At 35.5% G+C, this 26,040-nt stretch overlaps 1 pseudogene; it reads left to right on the top strand.

The window, feature by feature from the left end:
* Positions 1-956: 956 nt before the first annotated feature.
* On the top strand, positions 957-2,685 carry LOC141499557 (natural resistance-associated macrophage protein 2 pseudogene; annotated as a pseudogene).
* Positions 2,686-26,040: the final 23,355 nt, after the last annotated feature.

Here is a 26,040-nt window from a genome sequence, read left to right as displayed (position 1 = left end):
AGCTGCTAATCTGGCTGATCCAGGGCTGATCCACCCTCTGCAACTGGACTCACCTGCCCAAATTCACCCAAAGCTGCAGAAGACAAATCCTGAGATAGATATTCTTTCTCCTGGCTTTTCTTTCTGGATTTTGTGGGTTGGATTTCTGTTAAGAGGTTTGTTTCACATGATAGATGGGAGACTTTAGGAGACTTTAGAACTGTGCCTGTCTTCTCTCTGCCATCTTGGCCGGAAGTCCCAAGAAAATAATATTTCTAAAAGTAGAATATCCAAATGAAAAAGGAAATACAAAAGAAAACTGAAGAAAGTAAATCCTTAAAAATTAGAATTGGACAAATGGAAACAAATGACTCTAAAATGTATTAAGAATCCATCAAAATCAAAAAACTGAAAAGAGAGGAAAATGTAAAGTATTTCACAGGAAAAATGTTAGACCTAGAAAATAGATCCAGGAGAGATAATTTACAAATTATTGTTCTACCTATAAATCCATGATCAGAAAAAGAGCCTGGCCAATATCTTTCAGGAAATTATGATGGAAAACTGTCCTGATATCCTAGAATGGGAAGGTAAAATAGTCCTTGAAAGAATCCACTGATTACCTCTAGAAAGAGATCCCAAAATAAAAACTTCAAAGAATATTGTCACTAATAGAATTCTCAGCTAAAATAGAAAATTCTGCAATAAGTCAAAAAGAAACAAATACCTATGAATCACAGTCAGGATTGTGTAGGACATAGCAGCTTTAACAATAAAAATAGGAGGGCCAGTAATATGATATTCCCCAAAACCAAGAAGCTTGGATTATAACCAAGAATCAATTTCCTTGCAAAATATGTTTAGGGGAAACAATGGATATTCAATAAAATATAGACCTTTCAAACTTACCTGATAAAAAGACCAGAACTATATAGGGGCAGGACCAGACTCGGGAGAGAGCAAACCAGTTCTGCACCATGGGGAAGAAGCTGGGCCAGGACGGGGCTGCGCCCATCTGTGAGCTGAAATCCTATTCTAAGTCCTTGAATGTACCACCATCCACCATGACATTAAGTTCTAAAGAGAAGATGTCTGCTGAAGGTGGTTCTGGAGACCATGGGGACACCGCCAGCCTGGGTGCAGTTAACACCATCTATAGTAATCAATCCCCTTCACAAGCACCTGCATTTCAAGAAGAGCCCTTCAGCACCTACTTTAATGAGAAGATTTTGGTTCCTGATGAAGAGTATTCTTGTTTTAGCTTCCACAAACTCTGGGCCTTTACAGGACCAGGCTTCCTCATGAGCATTGCTTATCTGGACCCAGGGAACATTGAATCTGATTTGCAATCTGGTGCTGTGGCTGGGTTTAAGTTGCTCTGGATACTCCTCATGGCTACTCTGGTGGGGCTCTTGCTGCAGCGCCTGGCAGCCAGACTGGGTGTTGTCACTGGTCTGCATCTGGCTGAAGTGTGTCACCGGCAGTATCCCAAGGTCCCTCGAATTATTTTGTGGCTGATGGTAGAGACAGCCATCATAGGCTCTGATATGCAAGAAGTCATAGGGTCAGCTATTGCCATCAATCTTCTGTCTGCTAGGAGGATTCCTTTGTGGGCTGGAGTTCTTATTACCATAGCAGATACCTTTGTATTTCTCTTTCTGGACAAATATGGTTTGCAGAAACTTGAAGCATTTTTTGGCTTTCTTATCACCATCATGGCCTTGACCTTTGGATATGAATATGTTACAGTGAAACCTAACCAGGCTGAGGTGCTGCTGGGCATGTTCATACCCTCTTGTTCAGGCTATTGAACCCCACAGATTGAGCAGGCTGTGAGCATTGTGGGTGCTGTGATAATGCCACACAACATGTATCTGCACTCTGCACTAGTCAAGTCCAGGCAGGTGAACAGGTCCAGCAAACAGGAGGTCCGAGAAGCCAACAAGTACTTCTTCATTGAGTCCTGCATCGTCCTTTTCATCTCCTTCATCATCAATGTCTTTGTCGTCTCAGTCTTTGCCGAGGCCTTTTTTAATCAAATGGACAGGAAAGTGCATGAGATCTGTGTCAATAATAGCAGTCCTCACAGTGACCTTTTCCCTCAAAATGACACTATTGAGTGTAGACCTCTACAAAGGGGGAGTAGTCTTGGGATGTTACTTTGAGCCTGCTGCACTCTACATCTAGGCTGTTGGCATCCTGGCTGCAGGGCAGAGCTCCACCATGACTGGAACCTATTCTGGCCAGTTTGTCATGGAGGGATACCTGAACCTAAAATGGTGACGGTTTGCTCAAGTGATCTTGACATCCTCTATCGCTATCATCCCAACACTGTTGATTGCAGTCTTCAAGGATATGGAGCATCTGACAGGAATGAATGACTTCCTGAATGTATTGCAGCGTTTACAGCTTCCCTTTGCCCTCATCCCTGTCCTCACATTTACCAGTTTGCATCCAGTGATGAATGATTTCGTCAATGGACTCATTTGGAGAATATTAGGTAGGATCCTTGTTTTTCTTATCTGTGGCATCAATATATACTTTGTGACTGTCTATGTTCAAGACCTGGGTGACTTGGCACTTTATGTGGTGGCTGCTGTAATCTCTATGGCCTATCTCTGTTTTGTGTTTTATCTGGTGAGTGATTTCCAAGGAGTATTTGGGGAAGGAGCCAGGGTCATGGAGGCTCCCATTGTATGTTGCTAGATGGGTTTTAAAACCCATGAGAATGACACCCGTATGCATGTTGCCCAGTCTCCTAACCCCTTAGCAAGATACACAGGAAACTCTTTGAAGATCAAAAATGTAAAGATTTTGCACAAAAGAAAAAATAAAAAAAATAAAAAGACCAGAACTGAATTGTAAATTTGATCTTCACATACAAGGCTCAAGAGATGCATAAAATGGTAAACGTAAAACTAAGCTGTTTACATCTCTACACAGAAAGATAATGCTTGTAATTATTGAGAATTGTAGTTCTATTAGTTGGAAGGAGTATACTTAGAGGTCATGGGTGTATATTGATTATGATGTGATGATATAAAAAAAGAAAAAAGGGGAGGCAGTAAAGGGTAAATCATCACACAAAGAGGCACAAAGGACTTATTATAGAGAGGAAAAGAAGGGAGGGTGTGACCATAGATTGAATTTTACTCTCAACATACACTTCCAATTGGGTTTAGAAATTTATTTTAACCTACAACAAATAGGAGGGGAAAAGAGGAAAGTACAGCTTATAGAAGGAAGGACAGATGTAGGAGGGGGAAAGGGAAAGGAAAAAGGGGAAAAATGACAGAAGGGAGGGTAGATTGACCTGAGGTGGAGATCAAACACAAAATATTGGTAAGGAAGAATAGGATGAAAGGAGAGAAAAAAGTATAAATGGAGGAAAAGAGGATTGAAGGAAATACAGAAAAAAAGTGACCATAACCGTAACTATGAATGGAATGAACTCTGATTAAATGGAAGCAGATAGCAGAGTGGATTAAAACCTAGAATCCTTAAATATGTTGTTTACAAGAAACATATGAACCATCACAAAGGTAAAGGACTGGAATAGAATATATTATGCTTTGTTTGAATTAAAATAGAAACAAAGGTAGTAATCCTGATTTCAGAGAAAAACAAAAGAAAAAATATAAAAATCTAATTAATAGAGACAAGGAAGGAAATAACATCTTTCTGAAAGATATGAAAGACAATGAAGTAACAGCAATACTAAACATATATGCAACAAGTGGTATAACATCCATATTCTTAGTGGAGAAGAAAAGTGAATTGCAGGAAGAACTAGACAGCAAAACTATACTACTGGAGGACTATAATATCCTTCTCTCACAATTAGATAAATCAAGCCACAAAAAAAGCAAAAAAGAAGTAAAGGAAGTATACAGAAACTTTGAAAAGTTAGATATGATAGATTTCTGGAGAAAAATAAATGAAGATAGAAAGGAATATACTTTTTTTCTCATTAGTACATGGTATCTGTACAAAATTGATGATGTATTAAAGCATTAACACTTCACAATCTTATGCAAAAGGAAGAAATGTTAAAAGCATCTTTCCAAGTTCTCAGATCATGATGCAACAAAATTACATGTAATAAAGGCTCTTGAAAAGATATTCTAAAAATTAGTTGGAAACTAATAACAATCCTAAAGAATGAGTAGATCAAACAACAAATCAACAGTTTCATCCAAGATGAGTGACAATAATGAAACAACATATCAAAACTTATACACGATGCAATCAAAGTAGTACTTAGGGGAAATTTTATATTTCTAAATACATACATGAATGATACTGAGAAAGAGATCAATGAATTGGACAAGAAACTAAAAAGTTAGAAGAGGAACAAATTAAAAATCCCCAATTAAATACTAAAGTGGAAATTTTGAAAACCAAAGAAGAGTTTAATAAAACTAAAAGTAAGAAAGCTATTGGGCTAATAACAAAACTAGCAGCTGATTTTGCTTAAAAAACTAATAAAATAGGGGTGGCTAGGTGGTGTAGTGGATCAAGCACCAGCCCTGGAGTCAGGAGTACCTGGGTTCAAATCTGGTCTCAGACACTTAATAATTACCTAGCTGTGTGGCCTTGGGCAAGCCACTTAACCCTATTTGCCTTGCAAAAGCCTAAAAAAACCTAATAAAATAAATAAGGTTTTAATTAATTTGATTAAAAAAATAAAACCAAATTACAAGTATCAAAAATAAAAAGGAAAAATTCCCCACCAAAGAAGAGTAAATTAAAGCATTAATTAGGAGTTATTTTGTCCAAATGTATGGGGAAAATATAGATAAATATTTACCAAAATATAAATTGTTCATGTTAACAGAAAAGGAAATAAAATACTTAAATAATCCTATTTCATGAAAAGATACTGAACAAGCTATAAATGAAATTCCCAAGAAAAATTTCTCCAGGGCCAAATGGATTTGTAAGTGAATTTTATCAAACATTTAATAGAAAGAAAATTATAGACTAATTTCGTTAAAGAATAGTTACAAAAATTTTAAGAAAAATATTAGGAAAGAGATTACATCAATTTATTGCAAAGACTATACACTAAGATCAGGTAAAATTTATACCAGGAATGCAAAACTAGTTCAATATTAGGAAAATTATAATAATAATTGACCATATCAATAACAAAACCAACAAAAAGCATATGATTTTTTTCAATAGATGCAGAAAACTTTTTGACAAAATATGTACCTATTCCTATTAAAAATACTAGAGAACAAAGAAATAAAAGGAGTTTTCCTTATCATTTACTCATCATTTGATAAATAGTATTTATCTAAAAACATCAGCAAACATTATCAGTAATGGGGCCATGCTGGAAGCCTTTCCTATAAGATTGGGATGAAATACTATTATTCAATATTGTCTAAGATGAAGTGGGGAGGTGGGTGGGAAAACCTTTGACCTGTCATCCATATTGGTCTGGAATTGCCAAGGGTAACTACAAATGGGACTCAAAATTCAATAAATCTACTAACTTTTTAGGGGTGAATGAATTTAGCCCATGAATGATCCTTTAGTAGACCTTTGACAGGAAAAAAGGTTCCCCTGGTCTAGGAGAAGGGAAAGAAATTGAAGGAATTAAAATCAGCAATAAGGCAACAAAACTATCATTCTTTGCAGTTGATATTATGGTATACTTAAACAATCAAATAAAAAAAAACTATTTGCAACAATTAACAACTTTAGGCAAAGTTGCAGGATACAAAATAAGCCACATAAATCATCAGTATTTCCATATGTTACCAAAACACTCAGCAAGAAGAGATAGAAAGAAAAATTCCATTTAAAATAACCATAGATTGGGGTCGGCTAGGTGGCGCAGTGGATAAAGCACCGGCCTTGGAGTCAGGAGTACCTGGGTTCAAATCTGGTCTCAGACATTTAATAATTACCTAGCTGTGTGGCCTTGGGGAAGCCACTTAACCCTATTTGCCTTGCAAAAAAACCTAAAAAATAAAATAAAATGAAATAAAATAAAATAACCATAGACAATATAAAATAGTTGGGAGTCTATTTGCCAAGACAAACTCAGGAACTATATAAACACAATTACAAAACATTTTTCACACAAATAAAATCAGATCTAAACAATTGGAAAAATATCAATTACTCATTGGTAGAGAGCTAATATAATAAAAATGACAATTCTAAATTAAAAAAGCTATCTTTACATGTAATTAGAAAAAATAAAATATTACTTACCCACTTATATAACTCTATATAAGGTCATAAAAATTATTCCAGTGTTACATAATGGAATTATTTTCTGGAGACATTCATTCTGTGAAATATTCCTTTATGCAATAAATATGGTGTAAACATGGGAAAAAGAAATTGTAATTCATTTTTAATTTAAAATATATTTTTCTCACCTCATTCGTCCTATCTTTCCTCCCCATCTTGAAAAAAATCCTTTATATTAAATCTGCACATTTATTATAAATGAAGAGATAAAATAACAGATAAGACATTTCCAAAAATAACTGTCTCAATGCACTCTGAGTCCATGATCTTTTTGTCTAGAGATGCATAATTTTTTCATTTTATCATTTAATCATAAATCCTCTAAAATTGTGATTGATCATTAAATTGATCTTTCAGAGTTATCTGTCTTTATAATGGTGTTAATGTATAAATTGTTTGTTTGATTCTGTTCACTTCATTATATTTGAGTTTTATATGTCTTCTAAGTTTTTTCTAACAGATTCCTTTATCATTTCTTGTAGTGGTATAGCATTTCATTGTATTTATATATCTTAACTTATTCGGTCATTTCCCAATTGATTGGTACTACAAAAAGAACTGCTTTTATTTTCATGCCTCCTTTTTCTCTTTCTTTTATCTCTTTGATCTATAGACCTAGAAATATTAGGTCTGAGTCAAAGGGTATAAATAGTTCTGAGCCTAGTTCCAAATTGCTTTCCAGAATGGCTAGACAGATTTTTAATTATACCACCAGATATTTTATGTCTGGATTTCCAACAGCCCCCCCAAACTTTTACATTTTCAACTTTGCAAATTTGAGGAATGTGAGTTTAAGCCCAAGAATTTCTTTAATCTGTAATTATCTAATTATTAGTGATTTGGAGAATTTTTTAAATGACAAAAGTTATTATTGGATTTCTTCATCTGATCCTTTGCGCATTTACCAGTAGGGGAATGGCTCTTATTATATAGAAGCAGTTAGGTGGTGCAGTGGATAAAGAACTGGGTCTGGAGTCGGAAAGACTTATCTTCCTGAATTTAAATCCAGCATTTCAGTTTCCTCATCTTTGAAATGCTTGAGTGTTGCATTAAAACAGGATCTCTGGTACAATTAGGAGTAAGAAATTGTAAGCTTTTAATGCTCCAAAAATCTGATTCAGAAAAAAAATCTGATTTCTACTCTCTTGGTATGAACTCTGAATCTGAATTTGGGTCTTTGCAAAACACCTATGGCCTTGTCCTCATTGGAGTTCAAGTAAACTGCTGTTGGACTCAGCTCTTATCAGTCAACTGGAAATCTCTCCAGGTTCATAGTTACAGAAATGCAAACTTCCCTTTGTTTATGCATTTCTGCCTTGTTTATTCAGCTATTGACTTCAGATTGAAATGGAAGCTAAAACTGAGATCTTCCCGGCTGCTGGGATCACACAGAATTTGCTTGCTCACCTTGGAATACAATCCTTAAACAAAATTACCCTCCTTACTTTGCCCAAGATCTGTAACCTGGAATTAGCTATGAAATAATGACTAATAAAGCTTCCATTCCTGAAATGTAAATAGTTTAAATTCCTCTGTGTTGAATCTGAGACCTGTTTTTGTCCTGATACATATTCCCTCGGTTTATTGGAATGGTTTTCATGGCTACTTCTGGAGAGAACCCATTCTGAATGTCTGGAGACTTCTATAATCATCTCTCTCTGCTGACATGGGCTAGAAAAATGACTCAATGTGATTTTTTTTTTTGATTTATCAGTCAGGACTCAATCTGATGCAATTTTAAAGATATTTTTGGAAAAATCATTGTATACAGCTTAATTGAACTTATGTCCTGCCATTGTGCCATCTTGGCTTCATATTCTTTTTCCCATTAGAGTGTAGATATTTCATTTTCATTTGATCCTTTTTGATATCTTAATCATAGTTTTCTTTTAATGTTTCTCTTAATTCTAGGTTTTTAATTCAGTGTTTATATCCATTCTTGTCTTTTCATCAAGAATGCTTGAAAGTTCCCTATTATATAAAAAATCCATTCTCAGGCAGCTAAGATGGCACAGTGGATAGAACACCAGCCCTGGAGTCAGGAGGTCCTGAGTTCAAATCTGGTCTCAGCCACATAATAATTACTACCTTGGGCAAGTCACTTAACTTCACTTCCTTGCAAAAACTAAAACAAACAAACAAAATGAATAAATAAATAAATAGCTAAATAGCTAAATAAATAGATATAGAGATAAATAAATAAATAAATGATCCATTCTCCAAAACTCTCACTTCTATTAGATAGATGTACTGGGACAGTTATTCTTAGTTGTAAGCTCAAATATTTTGCCTTTTGGAACATAATATTCTAAGTTTTCTACTCTATTTTTAATGGTGACTGCTAAATCTTCTTTGAAACTGTGACTTCTTGGTATTTGAATTCTTTCCTTCTAACTTCTTTATTAACCTAGATATTCTGAATTTTGCTTATGAATGATTTAATTTTGAGTTTGTTTTTAGAAGGTTTTTTTCCTTTTTGTTTTCACTTTACCTTCTTCTAAGAGATCTAGACAGTTATCTTTCATGAATTCTTGAAATATGATATCTAGGCTCTCTTTTCACTCATGGATTTCAGTTAGTCCAGGGATTCTTGGCATTTTCTCTCCTCAATCAGTTTTCCAAGTCATTTGTTTTTTAGTTGACGTCTTACATTTTATTATTTTTTCAATCTTTTTTCTTTAATATTTCTTGTTTTTCTTGTTGAATCATTAATTTCTATTTGATTCATATTAATTTTTAGGCCTATTTCTTGGGTAAGATTATCACCAGGAAAGAAATAAATTCTGTTATGTCCTTCTTTCTTCTTTTGTAAACTGTGGGAATTGTTTATTAAACCATCTCAAATATTGTATCTATCCAAGACATATTTATAAAAAGAGTACCTGACTCACTGGGCTGCTCTTCTAGCTATAAAGATTAATTGAGCCAGCAAATATTTTTTTTGGATTTTCCTATATGGATGTCTAGGCAGATTTCTTTTGAATGACTGGAGTTAATAATAAGAGTAATAATAATAATAATAACAATTATATTAATAATTATTTGCTTTTCTGTAGGATTTCAAGGCTTATAAAACTCTTTTTCCCCAGCAGTCCTATGAAGTAAATTTTTGCTATTGCCATTATTGCCATCTTACAGATTAGGAAATCGAGGCTCCAAGAACTACGACTAGCTTAAAATAACCTAGTCTATGAATCATAACTTTAATTAAGAGTACCTTGGCCCTTTTTCTTATCTTGGGGTCAAGTTATTTTTATTAAGAATGGTTTGAGGAAGCTAGGAAGCTCCCAAAACTTTGCTTAAAACAACTTTAAATGAGGACTCTAAATAGACACTCAAGTGACAGTATCCATAAAAAAAACCAAAGTGAAAAAAGTTCTCAACTCAAGAGAACCTGGAGGAACTTCAGTAAAGATCTGTTTCATGTGGGTAAAAGGGAAGTATAGCCCAACACAGGTGAAAGAGCAAGTAAGCCAGCAACATGCTCTTAGATGCAGTTCATCTCAGGTCCTGGCTCAGTAAGCTAGAAATGCAGCATGCCAGCCATGAGGGTACCAACCACAACTCAAAAGACAAAATTCAAACCCAGGAGCACTGGTGCAATAGAGAACAAACTGCTAGCACCAACCAAGCTGTAAGTTAGGGATCAGACCCCTGACCCCAGCACAAAAAACTCCATTTGCACCAAGAGCAGAGTTCAACCATCAAAATGAACCCCCCACCAAAATCCAGCACCAACCATAAAAAAATTATAATACTGATAAGGATTATTAAAAAATGCCTTCTCAGAAGAGGAAAGCAGTGACACAATGCATACATGTGAAGACTCAAAGCGGTTTTTGAATTGTTCTCAAATCCAAAAAGACTTCTTGGAAGAACTCAAAAAGGATTTTAAAAAAAACAAAAAAAAAGAGGAAGAAGAAAAATGAAGAATAGAAATGAGAGTGATAAAAGAGGATTATGAAAAATTGATCGAAGAAAACAGCTTTAAAAGTGAAATTCACCAAATAGAAAAAGAGATCAACTTCTCCCAATTGGGTTAACCAAAGAAAATAAAACCTTAAAAATTTGGATTATACAAATGGAAACTAATGACTTTATGAGACTCCAAGATTTCATGAAAAAAAACCAAAAGGCTAAAAAAAATATGAAAAATGTAAAGTACTTCTTAGGGAAAATGACCAACCTGGAACATAGATCCAGGAAAGATAATTTCCCAATGAATGGTCTATCTGAAAGCCACAATCAGAAAATCATGCAGGAGATTATCACAGAAAACTGCCCTAATATTCTAAAATAAGAAATTAAAATAATCCTTAAAAGAATCCATCAATCACCCCCAGAAAGAGATCCCAAAATAAAAACTCCAATGATTATTGTAGCCACATTTCTAAATTCTCACCTAAAGGAAAAAATATTGCAACCTGCCAAAAAGAAGCAATTTAAATAATAGGAAGTCACAGTCAAGATTACACAGGACTTATCAGCTTCAGTTTTAAAGGATCAGAGGGCCTGGAATATGATATTCCAGAAAACTTGGTTTACAATCAGGAACCAATTACACTGTAAAATCCAGAATATTTTTTTCAGGAAAAAGGATGGTTCTTCAACAAAATAGAAGATTTTCTGATTAAGATTATTTGATAAAAAGATCAGAAACAAAGAGAAAATTTGATCCTCAAATATAAAACTTAAGAGATGCATAAAAAAGTAAACAGAAAGAAAATGTAAGTCAATAAGATTAAGAAAAATGTTAGTCAATAAGATTAAATGGGAAGACAATACCTATAAACTTGAGAATTGTAACTCTTTTAGGACAGTTGAAAGGAATATAATTAGAGTCTGGACATAAATTGATCATATTATGATGATTTACTTTAACCAATGACAGAGGGTATGGATATAAATTGATCAAGAAGTGATGGTAGCTCATGAGGGTTATATTTCTATTGGGAATGTTGAGGAGAATATACTTGAACTGAGGGCATGGGTATGAATTGATCTTAATGATAATATTGCTTATGGTTTTTGAGAATTGTATTTTCATCAAAATAGTTGAAAGGAATATTCTTTGAAAGAGGTTATTGGGTATACAGCAGTTATAAAAAATTAAGAGATGAAAAAAAGAATTATATGGGAGATGAAGTTGGAAATATTAGAGGATAATTAACAGCACATGAAGAGGCACAAAGGACCTATTATAAAAGAGGGAAAGGGGAAGAGTGTAAACACTTGAATATATCTTACTCTCAACAGATTTGGCTCAAAAAAGGAATGACATATATATATATATATATATATATATATATATATATATATATATATATACATATATGTATATACATATATATGTGTGTGTGTGTATTTTTTTTTAATTGGATTTAGAAATTTATCCTACCCTACAGGGAAACAGTAGGGAAAAGGGGAAAGGACAGATTAAAGGAGACAGTAATCAGACATAAAAACAATGGTAAGAAGGGAGAAAGGGGAAGGAAAAGGAAGAGTAGAAATATGGGAAGATGATGGTAATATTTGTCTTTCAATTGTGAAGAAGACTATGATACCATATGATGACATGACAACCACATGGATCAGATTTGAGTGAGAGGATGATGTGCTAAAGCACCAACCTCACTTTCTCCTCCAGTGTCATCTGGGTCCAGTTAACAGATATGAATCAGGGCCACTGGAGATGGCCCTGGATATAAGACAATCAGGGTTAAGTGATTTGCCCAAGGTCACACAGTTAGGAAGTGTTTAGTATCTGAGATGGGTTTAGAACTTTCATACTCCTGACTCCAAGGACAATACTCTATCTACCACAGCACCGAGGTGCCCAAATGAGGGAAAATAGGATGGAAGGAAATAAAAAAATTTTGATTTTGTTTCTTTATCTGTCATGATCTTTTTTCCCCTAAGTTCTAATTCTTCTTTCACAACATGGAAATATGCTATATATGACTCTACATACCAACCTATATCAGAGTGTTCACTGCCATGGAGAAGTGGGGGAAGGTAGTGGAAAAATGAGAAACTCAGAAACTTGCAGAAGGATGAATAGTTTTCTATCTTTGCATGTAATTAAAAAAAACAACATGGAAAGCCTTAATATGAACTGATGCAAAGTAAAATGAGTAGACCTAGGACAATCAGGGTTAAGTGATTTTCCAAGAACAGCAATATTATTGTAAAATGATCTATTGTGAATAACTTAGCTATTTTCAGCAATACAACGATCCAAGAAAATTCTTAAGGACTTATGGCAAAAGGTGCTATCTATGTCCAGAGAAAGAACAAATGGAGTCTGAATGCAGATACTTTGCTTTAATTTATTTTCCCGGGGTGGGGGTGGGGTAGGTGTTTAACTGTGAATACAGCATGATTTATATGGAAATGTGCTTTTCACAACTACATATGCATGACTTATTTTAAATTGTTTGCTTTCTTAATGGGAGGAGGGGAAGAAGAGAGAATTTGGAACACAAAATTTGAAAAAATAGTTGAAATTATTTTTCCATGTAATTTAGAAAAAATAAAATATTAAAGAACAAAAACAACAAAAGAATGTATTGGAAACCAATAGAAAGAAGTCAATTCTTCCTTTTCTAAAGAAAAAAAAAGAGTGAATGAGACTAGAATTGGGATCATTCCAATGATTAGTGTCAATCTCTCATTTAATCAAAAGTAGGGTACAGCAGACTCCACTTGTATGACAAGAGGGCTGTCTCAGAGTAAGTGAGGTGGTATTTCAGGGTGGTATGTGAACTCCAAAGAGCACTTCCTTGCTTTCCCTTTTTGTATAGTAAAAGTTTCATATTTGATATGTGTTAGGGATGACCCCTGGCTCTTCAGGGATTCCAGGATGGTTATTAGAGGGGAGGCAAATGTCATTTGCCATCTCTGATTCCAAATCAAAACTATAAATATGTAGAAAATTTAGTACAATGATTAGTTGAGGAGAATGAGACTATGGAACTATAATACTTGCTACTTTATCCAAAGGTAGCTAGGCAACAGGATATGGAATATCTTTTCTCTGATGCTAGTTGCTATGGAGCAATTTGGACCCACATAGACACATGATGAATTTATTATGGAATAAAGAGGGAGACATGAAAGTCATTGGAATTACTATATGAAAAAAACAAAACCAAGAGGAAATAACAGAAAGAAAAATCCTATTTAAAACAACTGCAAAAGGCATAAAACAATTGAGAGTCAATGTTCATTTCTTGCTTAGATTCAATTACAAAAATTTCCCTAAAGCAATAAAAAACAAATTACTTCTACATAGGATGACTACTAGAACAGAAGGCATAGAAGCTTTCCACCATATATTTTCTTCAGCAAAGTCCTGAAGTCTCCATCAGACCAATGAGCAAAAAAACCAATAAGAAGCTACAACATGTGACTTCTTCCCCTAGATAATAGGCACAATGGACTGACAGAAGCCAGCAAGTAATAGCAATATGGACCATTAATATAGCCAGTTCTAGTACAAGTTAGCCTCTAAACACAACCAGAAATGACTATGGATGTGTGTAGCCTACAAAGCTCTGTGTCCCCCTAAGAGCAAAACTGGAAGAATTGACAGAGAATTTCCAGGACAGAGAGGAGTACTGGAGTTTGCCATTATAGGAGATGAAGTTGCCTAGTCACAGTTCTAGTGCAAAGAGGAATGTTAATGCTTGTTGCAGAATAGCAAATATTCTTCCTGGGTAAAGACAAGAGCCAGACAGAAAAGCAGTATAAACCACTCCCCAGATCACACCATCTTAGAAGCACTTAAAATTTAGAGACCCCCCCACCTCAAATTTGTTCTGAAAACAGCAGTATGTAAAAGCTTGAAAACTTGGGATAGCGCCACTCCAACCTTTGGTGAACAGAGTCCAATTGTAATATAAAATTCAAAGTCAAGAAATAGGCTGGAAAAATAAGAAAACAACAACACTTGATTCTACTATAGGGGCAGGTAGATGGTACAATGGAGTCAGGAGGACCTGAGTTCAAATGCAACCTCAGCCACTTAATTACCCAGCTGTGTGACTTTGGGCAAATCACTTACCACTCCCCCCAAAAAACCCCTAGAAAATGCTACTATGGTGTTAGGGAAGAACAAGGCATATAGAAAAAGACAATAACATAAAAACAGCTACAAAGAAAAGTCTCAAAAAATACTAAATGGAATTCTTGGAAGAGTTAAAGACATGAGTAGTAAAAGAAAAAATGAGCAAAGAAAGATAAAGAAGCAAGAAAAAATGTTTAACTTTGAAAATCCCATCATTTTATTTTATTTGAGATGAAAACCAAGAAAAAAGACTGAGAAAGGTCAGACAGGTAGACAGAATAATAGGAGAGAGTGGTGGAGTTGACCTTAAAGATACATCTTGTGGCCATGATTAGTTATTTCAACCATACTCCCTTCTGTTAAATGAAATATTATCCTATGAAAAGGTTTCATATGTTTCATGTCAATTGTGGAGACTAGACTGGATGATCTTTAGTGTTCCCTCTGGATGTAAATCATATGTTGTTATAAATATAAAGGGATTGAGAGTTGGAAGAAAAAGTAATTCAGGAGGATGAGTGATTTGTTGGCATATGCAAGGTGCTTACCATCCTGTAAGAGGCACCAATGGGGAGAAAAACAAATAAGAATTTTTTGACACCCAGAATTTGAAAAGCTGTTTATGTGTGTGTGCGCGCGTCTGTGTGTGCGTGCGTGCGTGCGTGCGTGTGTGTGTGTGTGTGTGTGTGTGTGTGTGTGTGTGTGTGTAAACCTGGAATCACAACCTTATGTAATACAGAAGGGTCTTAAAATCACTTAATATTAGAACAGTAAGAAATCTCAACCAGTACAACCCATAGTTGGAATATTAATCAGTTTTACAGTATTCCTAACAAGTGCTCATCCAGCCACCATGGGAAAACCACCAGGTATTGGTAGAGGCAGCCCATTTCTTTGACTTCAAGCCTCTGACTGTCTCTTAATAATTTAGTAACTCCCATTGCTGCTATTCTCTCCTCTGAGGCCAAAGAAAACAAGTTTAATTCCACTTAAAGTCCTTAAATGTTTGAAACTTATGGTCCAATCATTCAAGCAGTATTTCCTAAGTACCCTATTATGCACCAAGCACAATGTTCCCATTCTCACTTTTGCAAACGGTTGAAGGCTGCTGAGGTCCTTTTAAGCTCTGAGTATTAAAGACTCCTTTGTTCCAACTTCCCAAAGCAAAGAGACCATGTTTGCTTTGAGAAACCCACTTTGACAATGAAGGTGACAGTAAATCCAGCCCTGTTCACCACTCTACCCTATGCATATACACATTATATTGTTTATATGAACACTAGATACTTATGTGTCTATGTATATGTGTTACATGTATTTAAAAAACCACACTTATTTATAATTTCTGACCTAAAGCAATAAAAAGGAGCATTTTCATAAATACAGCTGATCACCAAGAGGATTTTTTATGAAACTGTGAGTCCCTTGCTTTCATATATATGTGCTCATCAATATATATATATATATATATATATATATATATATATACACATATCTACATACATGACTATATCTATATCTCTATAACTATGGTGGATTTTACCTCTACCAAATTCTCTGACAATTGAAAAACAAAATGATCAACATATATAATTAGTGAGAAAAGAGGTATAAATATAGGTATAGATATAAACACATAGGATCTGCAAAGTCTTAGTGTTTGAGTCTTAAGCTATTAAATCTTAAAACTGAACTGAAAATTTTATCACTATTTTTATATTTATATAACATAAACATTCAACAAAATTTTCTTTTTCAAAATTCAATTTTATTTTATTTTCAGATTCACATTTTCTTTCTCTCTATCCTCCCTCTCTCCTCATTCCCATTGAAATAGCAAGTAAAAAAAAAATTACAAACATTTTAGTCAAGCAAAATTCCTATATTGAGCATATCAAAATAAATTATAAATTTAAAAAATAAAACAAATGCATTCTGATTCTGTCATTTCTCTATCTGGAAGTAGATAAGAAGCTTCATCATATTCCTCAGAAGTTGTGGTTGATCATTTTGTTTTTCAGTTCTCAGAGAATTTGCTAGAGGTAAAATTCATCATGCCTTGAGCCTTGCAAGTCTCTACAGATGCTCATCCCAGAATCCAGTCATCTCCTTAATATTCAAATGAGTCTATCTTAGATCTGAGATTCTAGATAAGAATTTTTTTTTTTAGTTTTTGCAAGGCAATAGGGTTAAGTGGCTTGCCCAAGGCCACACAGCTAGGTAATTATTAAGTGTCTGAGACCAGATTTGAACCCAGGTACTCCTGACTCCAGGGCTCCTGCTTTATCTACTGCACCACCTAGCCACCTCTGTAGATAAGAATTTAAAGGGGAAAGTAGGTGAAGCTAGAATGACTAAATAGAAGGTCAGATGAAAGTAATGGCAAGAAATCTTTGTCTCTCTGTAGAGGTTTGGGATATTCCCATTCTCCAGACTATGTCAACTCTCAACTTCACCCAACCTCTCTATTTTTGCCACTATATTCTTTTAAATTTATTTTTTTTATTCTCATTTTGTACAAATGTTTTTTTACATTAATAAAACATTCTTTTTTACAAGTAAACAAAATACCCCTCCCCCCATGAATATAGATAGACTTGCTTGGGCAAAAAAAGTAAAGGGGAGAGAGAAAAAATTAACATAAAAAAATAGTAATAATTGTAGGTATGGCCAGGTGGCGCAATGGATGAAGCACGAGCCCTGGAGCCATGAGCACCGGAGCCCATATCCAGCCTGGTAGACCCAACAATCACCCAGCTGTGTGACATGCAAGCCACGCGATCACCACTGCCCTGCAAAAACCAAAAAGAAGGAAAAAAAAGAAAAAGAAAAAGAAAAAAAGAAAAGAAAAAAAGACCTAAAATAAAATAAAATAGTAATAATAGTAGGGGTGGCTGGGTGGCAGACAGAGCATTGGCCCTTGAGCCAGGAGCACCTGGGTCCGAATCCAGCCCCAGACACCCAAAGATCACCCTGCTATTTGGCCCCAGGCAGGCCACCCAGCCCTACTTGCCCTGCACCCTCCCCCAAATAATAATAACAAAAAATGTGCCTCAGTCTTTGTTCCAACACCAACAACTCTGTCATGGGTGGATCTCATTCTTTATGATAAGTCCATCACAAAAGTTACTTCCATATTTTTCCAATGTTGCCATTGCTGATCGCAACTCCCTCCTTTCTTATTTCTCCACTACCATGTACTATATTTTCTCTCTCCTTTCACTCTGACTCTGCTGTAGAGTAGCTGAGTGGCGCAGCAGACAGATCCCTGGTCCTGGGGCCAAGAAGCCCCGAGCCCCCATACCACCCCTTAGGCCCAGAATCCACCTGGCCCCATGGTCCTGGGCAGGCCTTCCAATCCCAGCCCCTTGCAAGAAGTAAAAAAGAAAATGTGTTATATCTGACCAGTCTCCCCCCATGGTCCATCCTCTCCTCCTTTATGCACATCCCCCCCCTTCCCCCTGCTCCCCCCTCCTTCTTACTCCAGATGTCTATACCCCATTGAGTATATTTGCTGTTTCCTCTCCTAGTCATCTCTGATGAGAGCAAAGGTTCCCTCATTCCCCCTTGCCTCCCCCCTTCCATATCATTGCAATAGCTCATTGTAATAAAAATAATCTTATTATATGAAATATCTTGGCCTATTCCCCTTCTCCTTTTTCTTTCTCCCATTCCATTTCCCCTTTTTCTATTGACTCCATTTTTACACCATATTTTATCTTCAAATTCAGCTTTCTCCTGTGCTTCAACTATAAAAGCTCCCTCTACCTGCTCTATTAACTGAGAAGATTCATATGGGTATTATCAGTGTCATTTTTCTATGCAGGAATACATGCAGTTCATCCTCATTAAGTCCCTCATATTTCCCCCCTCTCCTCCAATCTCCATGCTTCACCTGAGTCCTGTATCTGAAGATCAAACCTTCTGTTCAGCTCTGGCCATTCCAAAAGGAACCTTTGAAATTCCCCTGGTTCATTGAAAGTCCATCTTTTTCCCTGGAAGAGAACATTCAGCCTTGCTGGGTAGTTCATTCTTGGCTGCATTCTAAGCTCTTTTGCCTTCTGGTATATTGTATTCCAAGCCCTACGAACTTCCAATGTAGTTGCTGCTAAGTCCTGTGTGATCCTGACTGCAGCTCCACGATATTTGAACTGTGTCCTTCTGGCTGCTTGTAATATTTTCTCTTTGACTTGGGAGTTCTGGAACTTGGCTATAATATTCCTGGGGGTTGGTTTTTTGGGATCTCTTTCTCTGGGGGATTGGTGGATTCTCTCCATTTCTATTTTGCCCTCTGCTTCTAGAATATCAGGGCAATTTTCCTGTAGTAATTCTTTGAAAATGATGTCAAGGCTCTTTTCCTGATCATGACTTTCAGGTATTCCAATAATTTTTAAATTATCTTTCCTAAGTCTGTTTTCTATTATCAGTTGTTTTTTCAATGAGATATTTCACATTTTCTTCTAATTTTTCATTTTTTTGGTTTTGAAGTATTGATTCCTGATTTCTGGTAAATTCATCAATCTCCCTGAATTCTATTCTTTGTCTGAAGGATTTGTTCTCCTCAGAGTTTTCTTATCTCTTTTTCCATCTGGCCAATTTTGCTTTTTAAAGCATTCTTCTCCTCAATAACTTTTTGAACTGTTTTATTCATTTGACCTAAGCTGGTTTTTAGCGTGCTATTTTCTTCAGCATTTTTTTGGATTTCCTTGACTAAGCTGCTGACTTCATTTTCATGTTTTTCCTGCATCTCTCTCCTTTCTTTTCCCAGTTTTTCTTCCAACTCCCTCATTTGATTTTCAAAGTCTTTTTTGAGCTCTGTCACAGCCTGAGCCCAATTTCTGTTTTTCTTGGAGTCTTTAGATGCAGGAGCTTGTGCTTCCTCATCTTCAGACTGAGTATTTTGATCTTTCTTGGGCTCATTTGCAAAATATTTCTCAATAGTCTTCCTTTTGTTTCTCTGCTTGCTCATTTTCCCAGCCTGGGCCTGGTTTTGGGGGTGCTCCTGAGCTTTTGGAACACTCCCACAAGGGTCTCAGTGTGTGAGGCTCTGTCCTCCCTCCTGGTCTGTGAATGACCATAAGCGCCCCACTTCTGCTACGGGCCAAGGTGGGGGGGGCTGCTGTTCTATGGGGGGGCCTAGACTTCGATCAGGATCTGAATGTGGTCAGAGCCCCAGAGTCATGTTTCAGGGGCAGAGGACAGAGCTCAGCAGTCTCTTTTCACTCCCCTCCCTCAGCTCAATGGGCTCATGCCCTGGGGGCTCCTGCTTAGGGCTTGACTGCTTCTGTTTCCAGATCTCGGCTGGGGTGGCTGTGCTGCTCTTTGTGTGCCCTGAGGGCTGGGCTCCACGTGCTCACTCTGGCAGAGGTCCCCCCCATTCCCCCACTTTGTGCCCGGTGCTCCTCGGGGTGCAGCTTAGGAGACTCCCTCACTGCTGTGAGCCTTGGCTTCCAGCACCCTGGTGCTGCTTTGGGGAGGCTGAAGTTCTTTCACTCTGGCGCACCACCCCTCTGGCGGGCCGCCCCTCTGACCCCAGGGAGCAGAGCCTTTCTGCTCTTTTCCAGGTCACCTTGAGTAGGAGAACTGCCTCACTGGGTCCCTTTGTGGGTTCTGTCTCTCGAAAGTTTAGTTAGAGTCCTTAGTTTATGAATTTTATCAGAGAGCTCCTAAGACTAGATCCCTTCTTGTCCCCATCCTTGCCACTATATTCTTTGAAAAATCTGTCCTCTAGGGCTGTGTTTGTGTGTTGAAACAAGAATAATGCATTAATTATGGTACTTAAAATTGAGGTGATTAATTGAGGTAATTAAAATTGAGATAATTAATGCATTAATTATGATACTTAAAATTGTTTCTGAGAAACTATTTGGAACCATGGTTCCAAAGTCACTAAATTGTACAAACTATTAGACCCAGAGATCAAAGAAAGAGGGAAAAGACCCATATATACAAAAAGATTAATAGTAGCTATTTTTCAAAAGCAAAGATTTGGAAACTAAGGAGGAGACCACCTTTTGAAGAATGACTGAACAAATTGTGATTAATGACTGTGACAAAATCTTACTGAACTGTGAAAAATCAGGGATGGAGAAATGGAAAATTTCAACAGACCCTAGGAAGACCTTTATGTACTGCTACAAAATGAAGAGGCCAGAAGGAAGAAATAAAGGTATGTAAAAAGAACATTTTAAAATCTAAGAACTTTGAAAGACTGGAAAACTCTGATCAATGCAATGATCAAGCATGATTCCAAAGGACTGATGGCATCATCCACTTTTCCAGATACATAATGGATTCCAAATTTAGAGTAAGACTGATATTTTCAGCCAGTGCAAAAATTTGTTTTGCTTGATGATGCATATTTATTATAAGAAATTTTTTTCCCTAATATGGGGGAAGTAGAAAAGAGAAGCATAGGATAACAAAAAACAAAAGAGAATCACTGAGACTTTTTTTTAATAGAAAGAGAAGGCTGTTCAGAAAGAAACATTATAGAAGCAATATAGCTTTGAAAACTACAAGTTAAAGTTATTTAACAAGAGAATTGGGTTGTAGATAAGAGACACCTGAATTTTCTTATGTAATCATTTTGAAAATGCCAATTTTATTTTCTGTTGAGATTTTTTAAAACAAAAATATTTACTCTCTAAAGTGATTTTTTAAAAGTTAAGTTTAGATCAAATACTATAATCATAAAAAATTCAAAATGGATATGTGGTTAGAATATTAGGAGCTACATTATTTTTTAAATAGAAGAGAGCTACATCAGATATTTTCCATAGTTATATATAAGGAACTAACAGAAATCTATTGAACCAATGATCATTCCCATAAGTGGTCAAATAATGTAAACAGTTCTCAAAAGAATTACAAACTATATGAAAGTGGTCCAAATCACTAATAAATTTTATTTCACATCCAGAAAATTGGCAAAGGACAAAAATTGGGAATAGTTGATGTTAGATGCATTGTGAAAAGGTATTGTAAAAGCCTTTTGTTACATCATACTGTGCTACTGCACTAGCTTGCCTCCAGTCTCTCCCAACTCCAGGTCATCCTCCATTCAACCATCAAAAAGCTCAATGATATTTTTTTATCTGAAAGCTAAAGTGAGCTCTCACCATGCTATCTAGACCCACTTCTACCTTTTCAGTCTTGTTAAATCTTACTGCCCAACATGGACTCCTTTGAGTCAGTAACATGGGTCTCCTATCTATTTGACAAACAAAACATTCTATATCTAGGCCTTTGGAATTTTCTATAGTTATATGCAGAAAAATTCTACCAGAGTGACAAAAAAAGAAACTGAGTCAGATCTCTGAAGTCAAACACTTTATTAAAGAGACCTTTCAACAAAGCAGATCCTAGATCTCTTCATTATCTGAGGTCACAACTCTTTCCTGGGTTTGTTTTTATAGGCATTGATAACTGAATCATAGTACAATTCCATTGACTGACATTTGATGCATATACCAGAATAAACTAGAATAAGCAAAAAAAATGCCAGTAGGGGCATGAGTTAGGTAAGGTTAAAATATTTCCATTGGCTAAGTGATCATAAAACAGATGAATTTCTCCCAATCAGAGATGGTACATCTGGGCCATTCCTATGACTGAACAAGAGGAGATATGGCTATACATCTTTTCTAGGAACAAATCAGGGGGACCCTTCCACACCAGGTCATGAGCAGGGATTTTCCATACTATTTTATCGTACATCATGGGGAAGGGGAACTTTCAGGACAATGCTACTGCTCATACATGGTTTGAGTATGGAATTTAAGCAAAACAGGATGGAGATATCTTGTGATTTAGCGAGCAAGTGGTAAAAGTCTAGAACAGTTCTTTATTATTTGAATCTATATTCCTATGTAACCTATGCAACTTTGGGTTAGTATAGATTGCTTATTCTTATTATCTATTACTAGCTCACTGATTAAATATGTTTAACTAAATGATTATGTATTCTTGATCATCAATAATCATTACTCATATAATCATAATGGATTGACTAATATTAATTAGAATAGAATTAATTGATGAATCAACTGACTTATATGGATTAGAATTTAAGTAAGACTTCTAACTTATAGAATCAACTATAAATCAGCTTTCTTAGTTGAATCCCAAGCCTGGAATGCCCTCCCTCCTCATTTCCACCTATTGAGTTCTTTTAAGTTCTAACTAAAAAGTCAATCTTTTAATGTAAGACTTTTCTGTCATTTCTTAATTCTGGTGCCTTCCTTTACTTAATTTTTTCCACTTATATTGCATATAGCTTGTTTTGAATAAACTTTTTTCCCCAATTAGATTTTTTTTGCAAGGCAATGTGACTTGCCCAAGGTCACACAGCTGGTATATTATTAAGTGTCTGAGGCCAAATTTGAATTCAGGTCCTCCTGACTCCAGTCTGCACACTATTCACTGCACCCCCTAGCTGCTCCTCTCTATTAGACTATAAACTTCTTTAGGGCAGGAATTGTTTTTGTCTCTTTTTGCATCCCCAGCATCTAGCATGATGTCTGACACATAGTAGGTGCTTAATAAGTGTTACTGATTGATTTTTCTCAAGTCAGTCCTATGAGGGAGAGAGAGTTTTTTGAATTTTATTTTATTTTTTAAATAATGTTTTTATCAATTACATTAAAAATTAATATTAATTTTATATTAAATTATCTTCCTAAGGTCCCACTCTGAGAAGGTAAAACATAATTTTCATATTAGTGGAAGAAGACACAGACCAAAACAAAACAAAAAATTTAACAAATAAAGTAAAAAATAATACACTTCAATTTACATTAAGATTCCACCAATTCTTTCTCTGGAGATGGATAACATTTTTCATGAGTCCTCTGGAATTGTTTTCAATCATTGTATTGGTGAGAATAATTAAATCATTCACAGTTTATCTTCATACAATACTGCTAATACTGCTGTTACCATGAACACTGTTCTCCTGGTTCTTCTCACTTCACTTTGCATTAGTTTGTGTAAGTCTTTCTAGGTTTTTCTGAGAGAATCCTATTCATCATTTCTTAGAACAAAATAATATTCTATTATAATCATATACCACAACTAGTTAAGTCATTCCATAATTGATGGACATACATTCAATTTCCAATTCTTTATCACCACCCCCCCCAAAAAAACTGCTAGAAATATTTTGTATGTGTAGGTCTCCCCCCCCCCCTTTTTAAATCTTTTTTAGTATAGACCTGGATACCCTCAGTTTTATATTTCTTTAATCATAATTCCAAATTGGTCTCCAGAATGGTTGGGTAAATTCACAGTTTTAATAGAGTATTAGTGTTCCAATTTTTCCACAGCTCCTCCAACATTTGTCATTTTTTTTTAGTCTTTCCTACAAGCCAATCTTGTAGGATTATGATCACAGGTCAGAGTTATTTCAATGTACATCTCTCTAATAATGATTAGAACATTTTTATATGACTATAGATAACTTTCATTTCTTGATCTGAAAAATGCCTGTTCTTATCCTTTGACCACCTATTAATTTGGGAATAACTTGTATTCTTATACATTTTATTCAGTTCTCTACTTATTTGAGAAATGAGATCTTTGTTTGAGGCACTTGCTATAAAAATTATATACCAGTCTTCTGCTTTCTATCTAATCTTATATTGATTTTCTTTTTGCAAAATCTTTTTTTTTTAGGTTCTTTTGCAAGGCAATTAATGGGGTTAAGTGGCTTGCCCAAGGCCACACAACTAGGTAATTATTAAGTGTCTGAGGTCAGATTTGAACTCAGGTACTCCTGAATCCAGGACCAGTGCTCTCTCCACTACATCACCTAGCCTGCAAAATCTTTTTAATAGAATCAAAATTATCTAATTTAAAGGATCTAATGACATCTTTTGATTGGTCCTAAATTTTTCCTTTAACCATAGGATCTGAAAGTTTAACTGTTTTTATGCTCTCCTGGTTTGTTTATAGTGTTGCCCTTTAAGTCTAAATCTTGAACCCATTTTAACCTTATTTTGATATACAGTGTAAGATACTGATGTATACTTATTTCATGAAATATCTTTTTCCAGTTCTTCCAATAATCAAATAGTAAAATTTTGCTCTCAAAGCTTGGGTCTTTGGGTTTATCAAACACTAGATTCCTATGATCACTTACTACTATATCTTGCATATCTAGTTTATTCCACTGATTCACCATTTTATATCTTAGATACTGCCCATTTTTTTTTTTAGGTTTTTGCAAGGTGAATGGGGTTAAGTGGCTTGCCCAAGGCCACACAGCTAGGTAATTATTAAGTGTCTGAGACCATATTTGAACCCAGGTACTGCTGACTTCAGGACCGACCGGTGCTTTATCCACTGCACCACCCAGCCGCCTGGACACTGCCTATTTATAATGCAGTTTGAGATATAGTATGACTAGCCCACTTCCTTTGCATTTTTTCATTAATTACCTTGATATTCTTGAATTTTTATTCTTCTAGATGAATTTTGTTATTTTTTTCTAGCTCTATGAAATAATTTTTGGTTAGTTTGATTGGCAAGATATGTAAATCAATTCAGGTAGAAATGTCATTTTTATTACTTTGTTTCAGCCTACACTTGAGTAATTAATGTGAGGACACTTGTTTAGATCTAATTTTATTTGTGTAATAAGTATATTATAAATGAATGAAAATTAAAAACCTGCTAGAGTGAGAGAAAATTGTACATTGTATTCACAAACCTTGCAAGATACACTTTACAAGGCATGAGTACTTCACCTAGGGGTGAAGCATGAATTAGTCTTCAAAGTCAGGTAATTTATGGTCTTCAGAAACTCTTTCCCCGCCCTCTTGGATGTTCATAGGCTCTCAGAGTTTGAGTTACAATCTAAGAGGTCCACACATTTGATGACATGCCCCTAATTTGATCCCCCCTTCCACATCATAGGACGAATGATATGCTAAAGAACCCCAATCATCACAGGGGGTATGTGGGTTAATATTCAATTACCTAATTGCACAAACTCAGTAGCATTAGGTCAAGATCTCTAGGTCACTCTTGATTGATTGAGAACAGGTTTGGGGTTTGGCATCCCTAGAATGGGATTAGGAAAACTCTTCCAGTCTTGTGATTGGCTGAACCTTTCCCTCTTTGTAATGGATTCCCTAAGGGCTCCCCTCCACACCTTGTGTCTTGTTGTCATTGTGTTCATATACATCTTGGTTTTGTCTTGGCAGGCAGATTCCCAAATAATTTACATCATCTCTTGAGTAATTCATATGGAATGTTGCTGGACTTCTTTGGTAATATGCAGAAATGCTGATGATTTATGTAGGTTGATTTATTTTATAACCTGCAATTTTGTTAAAGATGCTAATTATTTCAAGTAGACTTTAATTGATTCTCTAGAATTTTCCAGGTATACAAAGAGTTATAGTTTTGTTTCCTGTTTGCCTATCCCAGTATCTTCAATTTCTTTTTCCTCTCTTCTTGCTTTAGTTAGAAGTTCTAATACAATATAACAATAGAGATAACAATGTGCATTCTTGCTTCACTTCTGATGTACCTGGGAAGGTTTCTAGCTTATTTCCAATTCAAATAATGTTTGCTAAAGGTTTAAGATAGATACTACTTTTCATTTTAAGGAAGGCTCCACTAATTCTTATTCTCTCTAATGTTTTTAATAGGAGTGGATATTATATTTTGATCAACAGATTTTCTTTATCTATTGAGATAATCATGTGATTTTT

Source organism: Macrotis lagotis, chromosome X (genome assembly GCF_037893015.1).
Source record: "Macrotis lagotis isolate mMagLag1 chromosome X, bilby.v1.9.chrom.fasta, whole genome shotgun sequence".
Classification (NCBI taxonomy): Eukaryota; Metazoa; Chordata; class Mammalia; order Peramelemorphia; family Peramelidae; genus Macrotis; species Macrotis lagotis.
This window is presented reverse-complemented; position numbering and strand designations above follow the sequence as displayed.